The following is a 12,925-nucleotide window of genomic DNA, read 5'->3' on the forward strand; positions in this document are numbered from 1 at the left end:
CTCGCTCGTATTTTCTTGCCACCCAGGTTTCTGAGCATTAGCAGTTAATTCTGGGATTGGGTGGCAACCATCAAATACCATTTCCAGAAGAAAAAAAAAAAAAACAGTGCATTTAACAGGGTGTTCATTCAGTGAGAAGACAGGCCATTCAGTGGCTGATTAACAACTGTCTTGCTGCTTATTTCTTTCTTTTCATCATTAAATGACAGGAACATTCAGAGATTCTAACACAAAAGCTTTTATTAACCCTTCTGAGACAACCAAGTGTATCAATTCACAGAGAAATGCCAGATACACCAGTTTCTTCCCATTATAGTCTATGCAACTCTATTACCAAACAGGAGAATTTGATTAAAAAGGAAATAGATAGCAAAACAGGAAGGGCTTTTAATTTAAGACATAAAATTCAGATCAAGGGGAAAAAACCCTCATACATTTAATTATTTTAAATTTAAGACTTCTCCATGGCAAAAAGTTAAGGTTATAAACAAAGTCAAAGAACAAATGACAAAAGGTTGATTATTTTAATACACAAAAAATCCTTTCAAAAGAATAATAAACTAATCTAATAAAAAACATGGAGAGCTGAGCTGGGTGCAACAGTACACACCCATAGTCCCTGCTACTTATGAGGTTGAGGTGCGAGGATTATTTGAGCCCAGAAGTTTGAGTCCAGCCAGGGCAACATAGCAAGACCCTGTCTCTAAAAAATAAAAAAATAAAAAGAAAGAAAAGCAGAAAAGAAAAATGGATGGGAAATAATATACATAAATGGCAATGCATATGATGTATACAAAATAAACCATATGAAAAGATTCTTGATCTCACTGACAGTACAATAAATTCAGGCTAAAGTACTTATCATCTAGATTAAAATTAGGCATAGTATTTAGTGTCAATAAATATATTAAGAACAAAGCATTCTCAAACACTTGACAAGAGGATAGATTGGTGTACTCTTGTCATATAAGCAATTTGGGACTATCTATCAAAAATTTAAAATTGAAGAATAAGTTATTGATGATATAAAGATGTCCAAAGATTACCCTAAAGAGCAGCTCAAAAAAAAGCAAATACTTATAATCACATTTGTGTAGATTTTTTAAAGAAGATAAATATGCAAATATAAACATGTAATTAATATGTTTACATATGTATAGATCACTTCCAAAAGGGTATGTCAGAAACTATTAGTAATGGTTAACCCCAAGTGACTAGTGGAACTGATGGGCTGCCAGGGGGAGAAGAGGAATTGCCTTTTTATTTTATATTCTTTTGTATGGTTTTAATTCCTTATGGTATAAACGTATATTTTATTTTATAGTAAATATTTAAAATATAATGCAAAAGGACTAGGATTAGCCAAAAAATGAACCCAAATTTAATGCCTCAGAAAGCAACTATTCAGTGCATGAAAGAGTTGAACAATGGTGGCCAAGATGGCAAAGGCAAATGAAAGAACAATGAATTATTAAAAGCAGTACATGTTTCATGATGAGAGACTGAATATACAAAAGGACAGTAGCCACACCATGTACAAAAATAGATTTCTGATGCACAATCTGCAGCAACCAGACCAGGAAACCAAACCACAATCTCTGTAGCAAACAACCCAAATCAGCCAAGAAGCTGATTATTAACTGATAATTTTCCTAAATGTTGACCCTGCTTCCAATTTAGGACCAATCCAAGAACACTAGATATGCACCCCTAACCAATCACGTATGCTGCTCTGCTTCTAGTTAGCCCACCTCCAGCTTTCCCATGTCAACAGCCTTCAATCAGAACTCACCTGAAGCCTTCCTTTTTTCCCACTATAATGCTTTTACATTCCTCTGCCAGCCTTTGAGTCTCTCTGCCAAATGCAAGGGATGGTGCTTACCTCTTTTGCTATAGAAAGCTCTGAATGAATAGCATTTGCTTATTCTCATTTGGGTGGCTTTTGTTTATTTTCACAAAACCTAAAGTTTGAGTACTTGATATCTTTAATGCAATATTTCCAAAATTAGTCTTATTGACTATCATAGAGCTTAGATATGATTTATTTATATGATCAGGTTATCTATAAAATAAGTATTGGTTGCATAAACCATCAATATGTCTAATTCCTGTGTATTTGTGATTCAAATTATTAGGAAAAGAGAGTTGGGACCTGGTTAATTCAAGTGAATAAACTGCATAGGTAATTTTTCCACTGCTGGTCTTTGGGATCATGTTTGGAGATAATAACTTCTTCATTCACATCTTTAGCACTGAGTTCTGCCAGGGACTTTAGTTCTCCATTTCCATTCTCAACTGTTTACTACAGGAAGAGTTCCTCAGGGCCTCAAACTTTGCATACCCAAAAGTAAAATCATAATTTTACACTCAGCTTTACCCAATAACTTCCGCCTCCACTGTAGACCACATTTTCTTCCATCCCGATTTCTTGAAGTTTTTATTTCCATTCTCCATTCCACCTGTCCCTTGCTTTGCATTCTCATGACCTCTTTCCTAATTCAGATCTCCAACATCCTGTTCTGAAAGAGCAAAAGTCTCCTTCCTGAATTGTTGGTGTCCAGTCTCTCTGCTTCCATTCTTCTAATGTCAGGTTAAAGTAACACTCTTAACCACATCATCCTGCAGGTCACAAAAGCCCTAATGACCCCCGATGGTTCATAACAATCTCCTTCTACAGTTGTATCTCCCACCATGTTTTCTTACACAGACACAGAAACATGAACTCAACAAATAGCTCAATGAGGAGAAAACTGATGATGAATGGCACTTCGTTCCACAGATACGAAATTTATCAGAAACCAGTCCAACTGAAGATCTCTACACTGTAGAATAGCTTTCCTGATTTAAAATCCAATTATAAAGATCTGGCCCATGAGTCATTTAGGTGGCCCATTAATAACAACAGCTGTGATCATTTAGTCAAGGATATGAACGGACAAGGCAGACAGATGCATGAAGAACAGAGAATATTTTCATTTAAAAGGAGAATAATCTGGCAGCAGATCCAGAACTGTTTAAGGCAAGGAACTCTTGCAATCTCCAAACTCTCCCTTCTCTAATATCCTAGCCTCTACTATATTATTTACTGTTTTCTACTTCATATTAAAGACATCACTTTACCTTCTCTACTGCTAGACCATGAGGTTCCAACAGGTATGGTCAGTGTCTTACCCATTTTACATTCTCACATTGCCCATGGTAAGAATTTAATAAACATTTATTGAAATGAATTATAATCCATTCTCATTTCATTACAACACAGCTATCATTTGCTTGGCATTTATTACACATCAGGTATTTGTTAAATGATGAATTCCTCTAGCAGGATGGTAAAACTGAAATTCTGACAAGGTTCTTGGTTAAATGAATGTAGAGTTAAAAAGTTACCATATAACTTTTTTTGGAATTAAGGGGTTAAGTTACCATATAAAGCTTGGCTGACACATGTTCTGTGAGTCAACGTGTCCTTGCCCACTTTGAAAGTAAAAAGGTCAAGAGGTACCTATCTTGTCACCTTCCCAAGGAAAGGAGAAAGTTTATTACATGACCCCTGGAGTTGGGAGGCAGAATGTCTAGGAAAAAGAACCAGGTTAACCTGTCGTTTGGAGATGCAGTTGGGTGATGTTTCGATGTCGGGGTGAGCCTACACTCCCAGAGTTTGTCAGTAAGGGATGGGAAACTATTTCCTATAGGTCAAATGCAGTCACTAGAGGGGAAGAGATTTTCAAGGAGCAAGCATCTGGAGTCCTATTTCACTGTCCCATAAGATTCCTTCGTAGAACAGAAGGACTCCAGCAATACAAAACTGTAGGGTAGATGCTTAGATTTTGAGCAAGTGGCCACCTGAAATGCATCCACTGTCAGAGTCAGGGTAGCCACATGGCGGAAGAGCATTAAAGCCTCAGGAGAAAGTAACCTGAATCCTCTTATCCTATTAATTCTACCTCCCGAGCAGCTGCCACCCAGTCATGCTCACCTTGGGGTGGGGTGGAATGGAAGGCAGAGAAGAGAAATCAAGCCACTTACTAAATCCTCTTTCCCTTTGAGCCTGAAAAAAAGGGAAGGGGAGAACAGTTAAATAATAAATGAAATTCAGGGTTTTTGTTAATCTCTTAAACTAAACATTTAAATGATCATTTTTAATTTTTATTTTGGTTTAAATTAACTGAGTTTGTGACTTAAAATAATATTAGGACAATCTATTATCTAGGGGTAAGTACAACATTATGGGGCTTACTAATTTGCATTCAGAGACTAGAAGAGAATGATCAAGAGGATAGAAATTAAAGGAACAGTAGAGGCAAGAAGGAAAGTTTCATTTTATGCTGGTTACACATGTATCACCTCACCACAATTCTCACAAAACCCCTAAAAGGTAGCAATTGCAACCCTTGTATGGATGAACAAATTGAGGCTTAAAGAAGTTATATAACCCATTTATGGTAACAAGTGCTAAATTACACAGGCAAGAGCTTAACTGAAGTCCTTTGGCTTCCAGAGCACATGTGATCAAACATGGCACCATACACCATTTTGCAGCTAAACTATACTTTTTTCCTTCCAAACTGACTCCACTAAGATAGGAAACAAGGACCAAGATGGATTTTTAAATTAAGGGAAGTATATCTCCAAGTCAAAAGCTCTAAAATTATCCATTTGCCTTACATTTGTGAACTACTTTAGAAGCTTGTGGGGCAAGTTCATATGCATGCTCTCATTTGATTATGTCTAAACAGCGCTGTCAAATACACATAGTGGACATTATTAGTCTCTATGTTAATACAGTAGAGGAACTCATAAAATGGAGACTCCCCAAAGCCACAGAGCTGGTTAGTAGAAGGAGAGAACCTGCATCTCAGATATCCCCCAGAACAGGTCTCATTTAACATGCGTTGGTTTCTATATCTCTTTTCCTGGCTACTTTTTATATGAATGTCTATAAACACAAATGGTGAGTTTCAAATGCCTAACCAGCTCTCTGTGACCTCTTTCTGCCAAAGTTGGGAAAATCAAAGAGGGAGACATCCCCTTCTCCTGTTAGAATTTCTTAAAGGCCACTCTGATATAAAACTTTTATCAAAATCACACGAAATCCATTTGTTCTAGATCTCAGTCAATTAAGGCACTGCTTTTCCACTTTTGAAATCTATTTCACAAGATAAATCTTCAAGCAAACCCTCAGTATATTGGGAAAGAACTGACTCTTCTGAACACATTAACTCCTTCCTACAAGATCTAGTGCTTATAGATCTTCAGAGTGGATTTAACGTTTGTCCTACCAATGAATTCACTGGAAAAACAAACAAATACATTTTTTAAAACCCACTTTTTACGAACCCAGCATTTATCCCTCTGTGAGTACTGAGCACAGCATAAAGATACCACGATGTCTCTGCTAACATCCATATTTATTATGCAACATGCTGCAAGTTTATAGGGAGACTTAGTGGGAATCTATCCATCTTGGTTTCTTTCTGTTTCTCTACTATTATTTCACAGCAAGTGCTTATGACATTTACAACGTGAGAGCTTTGCAAACTTTTAACATCTAATCTACATAAATGTAGGCTCTCCAAGATTCACCAGAGTCCAGGATAACTTGAAAACTTCCTTTAGAAAGCTCTTACTTATGCTGAATTCAGTTGTACTTCTGAGTAGGATGAGTGTCACAATTTTTTTTAAAGCATATCCTGCTTAACCCTGCATTATCCTTCTTACACAAGATGCTGTAATAATATTCACTGGGTTGGTGGGAAAAACACAGGATTGAGATCCAAAATGAAGACTCAGAAACTAGATTCAAACCTCAGCTTCCCAAGGAATGAATTTCAGGAATTTAGCACAACATTCGTACTTCCATCCCTTAGTTGCCCTAGGACTATCATCCACCTCAATGATCTCACAGTTACAAGGAGACAATAAAATATATGTGAAATGTGCTTCAAAAACTGTCAATGACCATTCAAAGATGATTAGGTTTAAATTTTAATTATTTTCCTAAAATATAAGATCATTCTGTTCTGAGGGTTTCACATTTCTTTTTCTTAAGTATAACCAATTAGGAAATGATTTTCACATCACATACAGTATTCATGCCAATATATATTTAACCCAAATCTAATCAAGAGGAAGGCATCAGACCAATTCACAACTTGAGGTATTTTACTAATCTGGACTTTTTGAAATTTCACTGAAGAAAAACAACAAAAACAAAAAACAAAAATAAAAAGAAACAAAACAAAATAATAATAAAACACAGGCTTTAGAACTGTTCTAGATTAAAGAGAAGAGATGTTGCAACTGAAGACAATGCAAGAGATCAACTTCTGGATTTAAAGGAAATGCTAGAAAAGGACATTATTGGAACAACTGGGGGAAATTTGAATGTACACTGTATGTAAGGTATTATTACATCAAATTTACACATCTTGAAATTTATCCTGATATGAGTAGAATGGAGGCAGTTGTTGTTCTTAGGAGGCACATACTGAAGTATTTTGGGGTAAAGTGTCTTAACAACTGCAGCTGTCAAATTATTCAGTGAAAACGAAATATATATGCCTATACAGAGTGAAAAACAGTGGTGGGAAAAAATTAACAATTTTTAAGGGATAGTGATGGATATACAAGTGTTCATTGCACCAATTTTTCAAGTTGTCTTAAAGTTTCAAATTTTTCAAATAAAAATTTGGGGTAGGGGAGATTCCACACCTTAAAATCAAGGGGAAGATTTGGTGATGTAAAAAAGTCTAAGGAATCCGAGATAGAGTAGGGCTTATCCCCTAAGAGTGACACAAAATAGAAACCCAAGGTGAAATGAGCAGTGATTCTCATTTGCAATTGCATTTCATGAACTCCAGGACTCCATTTCACTGCCATATGAGACATGTGCAAGGTGCACTTGGTTTTAATTGGCCAATGTGGCCACTAACTCATTGTATAGTTTCTCTATCCTAGTTTTCTCATCTGAACATGAGGGTAATAAAACTTCCACCTCACAAGGGTGAGATGGGGATTAAATGAGATAACACATGTAAAACATTTAGAAGATCTGTTGTTACAAGATACACTCTCAGTCAGAGTTACTACTACCACTCCTAGTACTACTGCCAGCACCACCACCATCATCATCTTACATTGATGTCTGCTATGACAATGTGGAGCCTTCACCATCTTTTTTTTTTTTTTTTAATTCTTTGAGACGGAGTCTCGCTCTGTCACCCAGACTGGAGTGCAGAGGCATGATCTCGGCTCACTGCAAGCTCCGCCTCCCGGGTTCAGGGCATTCTCCTGCCTCAGCTTCCGGAGTAGCTGGGACTACAGGCACCCGCCACCACGCCCAGCTAATTTTTTGTAGTTTTAGTAGAGAAAGGGTTTCACCATGTTAGCCAGGATGGTCTCGATCTCCTGACCTCATGATCCGCCTGCCTCGGCTTCCCAAAGTGCTGGGATTACAGGCTTAAGCCACCGCACCTGGCCAGAGCCTTCACCATCTTACACCTTGTCTTCTCTCTGCTATGACAATATTTCTAAAGAGTCAATAATTTCATTTTACCAACTTTTTCATGTTATTCCAAGAGGGATCCACATTCAGAGACATAGCTAAATCAGAATCATAGAATGGTAAAGAAAATGAACCACATAATGAGGGAAGAGGATGAATGGAGTAATTCTGATGGTGGCTAACATTTTGTGGGCACCTTCTATGTACAAGGCACTGGGCCAAATGCTTTACTTCAAAAAGAGAAAGAAATTTTGCTCCCAAGATGCTTATACCTAGAGTCTTTGCATATCTGATTTAAATGCTAAAATGTGAGGGTTTGGGGGTGATATTTAGATGAGATTTTGTACTTTGAGTTGATGCTGTAATGAGTTGAGAATTTTGGGGGATGTCTGAATATGATTAATATATTGTGCATGGAGAATGGAGGTAAATCTTTGGGAATCAGAAAGTAGATTGTGATAAGCCAAAAAATGGTCCAAAAATATCTAGGTCCTGATCACTGGAACCTGTGAATGTTACCTTTTATGGAAAAAGAATCTTTGCAGATGTGATTAAATTAAGGATCTTGAGATGGAGAGATTATCCTGGATTATCTGGATGAGCCCTAAATGTAATTTTGAGTGTTCTTATCAAAAGGATACAGAGGGAGATCTAACACAGAAGAAAAGGCAATGTAACAACTACGGTAAAGATTGAAGTGATATAGCCACAAGTCAAGAAGTGCTGACAAGCTACCAGAAGCTAAAAGTTTCAAGCAATGTATTGTCCTTTATAGCCTTTGCAGGTAGTGTGGCCCTACCCAAAAAATTGATTTTTTTGTCCATTGAAACTGATTTCAGACTCTACCTCCAGAACTATAAGAAAATAGATGTGTGTTATTTTTAACCACCGAGATTGTGGCAATTTGCTACAGAAGCTATAGGAAACTAATACAGTAATAAATGGAGAATAGAACTTGAAGTCAATTCCATCTGACTCCCCATTACATGACTTAGGAGTTTTTGCTGCAACTAAGTACCTCGCTTAACTGAGTTTTCTGGCAGCCAAAGAAAGAAAACAAAAACATCAAATTACAAAATGGTTATTATCTAAAACAGTCAAAATGATTAGTTATTAGCAAAGATAAAATTTTTTCAGATTTTATCATTTTCAAAAAATCCTAGGAAAGAACTGCCAGAGAACATAATGGACAATGTCTTTAAGATTTCACTGATGATGCAGATACGTTCTTCTTTGACGTTAGGCATACAGTGAAGTCATTGATGTGTACAAGACTTTCTAAGCCATAGAAAGTTAAATTATGATCTAGGGATGATTTTTACTAGAGGTAAGGATAAAACCAGGATGAGATAGAAATGTGGTGAAACAGGATAGTTAGTATGTCCCTTACAGTAGGGGGCCCACAGAATGTATTTAGACACGTCTAACAGTGAAAAGCAGTGCTAGTGACAATTGTGCTGGGACAACAGGTTCAAGAAGGAACAGTCCCAGGCAAAATGGAACATGTAGTCACCTCACTTAAAAACAGCATTCTTAAGAGTTAGGAGACAGTTTGATCAAATTTACAGAATGCCATTTTAAAAGAATATATCAATCCCTGAGACTAAAACAAATCTCTGTACACAGCTCACAGTCTTCCTAGACATCCACAGAGATTAGCCCCTGTAGGCTTATAATTTAAAATTTTACAAATAGCGTTAAAACACATTTGAAATTTTAAAAAATGCATAATTCATACATGTAACCCATCAAATACTTTGTTCTTCCACGCCTTATAGGTGTATACACACATCATTTTACAGTTGGCATATTAGCATAGGTAACAATTTTGTGTTTCTGTCTTTTTCAGGGTTGTAAATTGTCATGACCTTCATCATTTTAATGCCTACACGGTACCTCAGTGAATGGGGTTATATGTTAGATCTATTTACACATTATTCTTTTGTTAGATATTTAGGTTTTCTCCTATGATTTGCTATCACAAATAATGTGGAATAAAATTATTCCATTCCTGGTCTACATCATTGAAAGAGCCAGCTGATAACAAAATGGGAATACCTTTAAAATGAGAAAATTTGGTTACGTCTGTGTCCTTGGCATCAAAGTTAAACTATGCAGAGCTGTTCCATGGGAAGGTAACAGCCTGAGGAGGCTGAAATGCCCTCTCCTGGTTTTGGCCATTGTAGATTTTGGACATACAGGCATCTGATGAGAACCATTGTCTCAGTCCTTTTGCTCGCTTGTTAGAACAGAGCAGACCAGAAAGTCAGGGTCCAATTTTTTGGTCAAAAGTATATATTTAAGCACACATGTTTATCTACAGATGCTACAACATTTCTTAGAAATGGTCTACTATGTTTCCTAAGAAGAGACATTCGGGAAAAATAATGCCCTTTATATGTTTTCTATTAAAAACATAACTGTGCAAGGACATGTATATAAAACTGTTTTTTTTCAAATTGTCTTTTTGTACAGCAAAAAAGAAAAATAAAGAAGTAGTTTTTAAAAAAATAGAATTCATTTAAATATTTGTCATAAAGAGATTGATTAAATAAATATGGCACATCAACAAAATGAATGAAGCAATCTGCAAATCCTGATAAAAAGATGTCAAATACATATCACTGAGAGAAAAATTTGTATGTGTAATCCCATCTGTGTAAGGCAGAACAGAAGCATCTACACACACACACACAGCTTTTAAAGTTGTGGAAAAACAAGAACAAATTGATAGTAGTTTTACCTTTAGGCGACAGTTCTGGAGGTTGATGATATTAAGGATAACTTTCACTTTTTATCTTACGCCATTTTCTATAGTCATAATTTTTCACCCATGAGCATAATCATAATAACAACTAAGCAACAAACAAAGAGATTGGCCAGGAGGCATTGACAGACAACCTATTTCCTGTTAAGTGCTACGGTAGATATGAAAGTATATGAGACATCGTGCCTCTTCTTACCAGTGGAGCCACTCTGGACTGTTTAAACTTTCTTAGTCTCAACAAAATGTACAGAAATCATCCGGAACCTGAAGCTAGATAAAATCAAGTTCAACTTTCATTTCTGATACCAGCTAGGAAGTCTTGGACAAGCCAACTAATTGTTCTGAGTTTCAGTTTCCTCAACTAGAACTAAGAATAATGCTTATTTCATGGAGTGCTGATGTGGTTCTGATAATGACTGTCTCATAGTAGATGCTTGGCTAATATTATTAGCTCTGAATACAACTTCAAAGGGATCAGAATCACATTAACATTTTCCAGGGGTTCTATGGAAAGTTAGGTGTCTGAGAGTTCTACAAATGAATATTATGAAGTCATAAGTCTGAAAAACACTCTGAGACTCACAGTGGATATCAGCCTGTTACAGGTTCTGATAGTTGCAGTAAAGTATTTATTAACCCAGATTTTCCCAAATATGTTTGGCTCCCTGCTGAAGGCCTCCCCAGGTCTTCTTATTTTTATAGTGAAATCACCGGTAGAATAAAACATTGCTATTAATAAATGAATACATTCAGATTTAAATGGAAAACTTTTAATACTACCTCTACTACTACAATTACTACTACTAATACACTCACACTTTACCTAAATATTCTGGAAGAGTATGAGGTGGCAAGTTTTGCAAATGAGGATTCTAGTTGCACTCGATCAGTGTCAGGTTGCATAATATCACCATAGAGAAACACCTATCACCCACTAATGTCTATTGCGGGCAGAGAAGAAAAAATTAATAATCAATAGTTATCACTAAGGGTTATTTTTTGTTTTATTAAAGAAATGTCCCTAGACTTAAACTAGACATACTTATAAGTAAATGAAGATGAATGGACTATTGTGTTTCAATTTTATACTCTGCTGTTTCCTCATCTTCAGATACCACTTTTCGTTTTGAAAAGATTATTTAATACTGTTACCCTTAAAGGCTTTTAGGCCGGGCGCGGTGGCTCAAGCCTGTAATCCCAGCACTTTGGGAGGCCGAGGCGGGTGGATCACGAGGTCAGGAGATCGAGACCCTCCTGGCTAACACGGTGAAACCCCGTCTCTACTAAAAATACAAAAAACTAGCCGGGCGAGGTGGCGGGCGCCTGTAGTCTCAGCTACTCGGAGGCTGAGGCGGGAGAATGGCGGGAACCCGGGAGGTGGAGCTTGCAGTGAGCCGAGATCACGCCACTGCACTCCAGCCTGGGCGACAGAGCGAGACTCCTCCTCCTCCTCCTCCTCCTCAAAAAAAAAAAAAAAAAAAAAAAAAAAAAAAGGCTTTTAAAACCTTATAAAGCAGTATTTTTTAAAGGACTTTGGAATTAGGCATACCTAAGTTTGTCTACCTCTGTCATTCAGCCTCTTAGTAGTTACTAGTTACTGCTAGTAATTTGAACTTAATCAGTTTTGTGATTTTTAGGGCATGTTACTTAACACTGGATCTCAACGTTTTCATCTATAAAATTGGCATGATAATATCTATTTCACATGGTTTGATAGATTGCTTCCAAAACTGAATTCCATGATTCCTCATCTTGTATTAGCCATGGTCTTTTGCAATGCGACCTTAAAGCTCCTTAAATCAACAGGTGGAGCCTATTTTTCCATTCTTTAAATATGGTCTAGATTGGGACTGTTGAGGCAGATGTGAGATTGATGAGGCAGATGTGACACTGTGCCAGTTCTGATCCTAGGCTTCTCCAAAAGGTATTGCATGTTCCTGCTCTTGCTCTGATAACCCTGCCCAGTCATCACGTGAACAAGCCCTGGCTAGCCTGCTGGATGTTAAGAAATCATATAAAGGAGAAGCCAGTTGTTCTAGCTGAGGTGTCCCAAGCCTAGAGCCAGCCACTCTCCAAACATATGGGAAAACCAGCCTGATCGTTAGAGCCAACTACCTGATCTGCAGCTGACCATAGGCTAATGAGCCAAGACTAGAAGAACCACCAAGCTACTCATGGATTTGTGAGCAATAATAAATGCCACTGAATTTGTAAATACTTGTTATGTGGAGAAAGCTAACTGATACACATGGCTATTTTATCAATTAAATAAGTTAATATATGTATATTTATGTTTTTATCACAAACCCTGATATTTGTTTCACACATATACACTAACAACTAATAGAAGAGTATGCTTTTTAATAAAAACATAGTAGAAACCTCATGTTAAAGTATTGTAATTGCTCAATGCTGAAGGACACAGCAGTTCCATTGTCATTAGATACCACATTATTTAATTCTATTTGCTGACCATGACAGTCAATAATGTTCTAAGTTGTTATGGTAACTTTCAAGCAGCTAAGAGAAACTGATACACAGATGAAAGATATCCATGCACTTCTAAGGTTTAATCTGAATAAAAAATTTAAATATTGTTTGTTCACATATCCCTGGTGTCTAGCACAGTTCCTGGTGTGGAATTAGTGCTCTAT

The 12,925-nt window shown here is 36.8% G+C and overlaps 1 protein-coding gene across 4 annotated transcripts in view; it reads right to left on the reverse strand.

The window, feature by feature from the left end:
* The window catches only part of LRRC3B (leucine rich repeat containing 3B), a 90,208-nt gene that overhangs the window by 5,564 nt on the left and 71,719 nt on the right, over positions 1 to 12,925 (reverse strand). Inside the window, exon 2 of one of the 4 annotated variants that reach the window (XM_030938755.1) lies at positions 3,977 to 4,048. The exons of the other annotated variants lie outside the window; for them this stretch is intronic. The gene's annotated coding sequence lies outside the window, so the exon portion shown is untranslated. The remainder of the gene's footprint in view (positions 1 to 3,976; positions 4,049 to 12,925) is intronic. 4 annotated transcript variants of the gene reach the window in all.

This window comes from Rhinopithecus roxellana, chromosome 1 (genome assembly GCF_007565055.1).
Source record: "Rhinopithecus roxellana isolate Shanxi Qingling chromosome 1, ASM756505v1, whole genome shotgun sequence".
Taxonomy (NCBI): domain Eukaryota; kingdom Metazoa; phylum Chordata; class Mammalia; order Primates; family Cercopithecidae; genus Rhinopithecus; species Rhinopithecus roxellana.